Raw genomic sequence first — 594 nt, forward strand, 5'->3', positions numbered from 1 at the left:
TAATGACGATTTGGGTATAATAATGTATTAGAATTTAATATTAATATTTTATTTTGTACAATAATTTAATATTGTATTTTGTACACTTTGAATAATGAATAATGAAAACAAAAGTTTTTTTTTTCATCCTTTCTTGTCTTTTATAATTAATGTAAAAACATTTTGTTACTTTGTGGTTTTAATGCAACAGCGTTGCAAGTTTATTGTGAAAGTCCCTCCCGGAAGTAGTCCGTTTTGCTTTCCTCTAACTTAACGCTTGTGTTAGCGCTGTTGGGATTCAGTGAGGCAGCAGGGGGAAATCTGGGATATCTGGGGAAAGGGGAGTCGGTGAAAAAACCGGGACTAAACCGGCAGAAATCCCCGACGAAGGCTTGACCGTCACACCGCGGGGTTTCCTACCGGACACTAGTCGTCTCTCTCCCCGCTGGTGGCTGCGGGTTTTCTCCCAGAAACCTGCCCTGGATCCGCACAGTAAGTAGCCCAATTCAACCTCAACGCATCTCTATCCCAACACATTCACCCTGCTTTCTCTTCTACCTCGCGGTTATATATTTATTTATATATTTATATATATATATATATATATATATATAT

At 38.2% G+C, this 594-nt stretch overlaps 1 protein-coding gene across 1 annotated transcript in view; it reads left to right on the forward strand.

The window, feature by feature from the left end:
* The first annotated feature begins 256 nt into the window (after window positions 1-256).
* Window positions 257-594, forward strand: part of raph1a (Ras association (RalGDS/AF-6) and pleckstrin homology domains 1a) — a 44,960-nt gene continuing 44,622 nt past the window's right edge. The window contains exon 1 of the mRNA XM_031873453.1: window positions 257-471. The gene's annotated coding sequence lies outside the window, so the exon portion shown is untranslated. The remainder of the gene's footprint in view (window positions 472-594) is intronic.

The sequence above is a fragment of the Anarrhichthys ocellatus genome, unplaced genomic scaffold (assembly GCF_004355925.1).
Source record: "Anarrhichthys ocellatus isolate YVR2014 unplaced genomic scaffold, GSC_Weel_1.0 scaffold71, whole genome shotgun sequence".
Classification (NCBI taxonomy): domain Eukaryota; kingdom Metazoa; phylum Chordata; class Actinopteri; order Perciformes; family Anarhichadidae; genus Anarrhichthys; species Anarrhichthys ocellatus.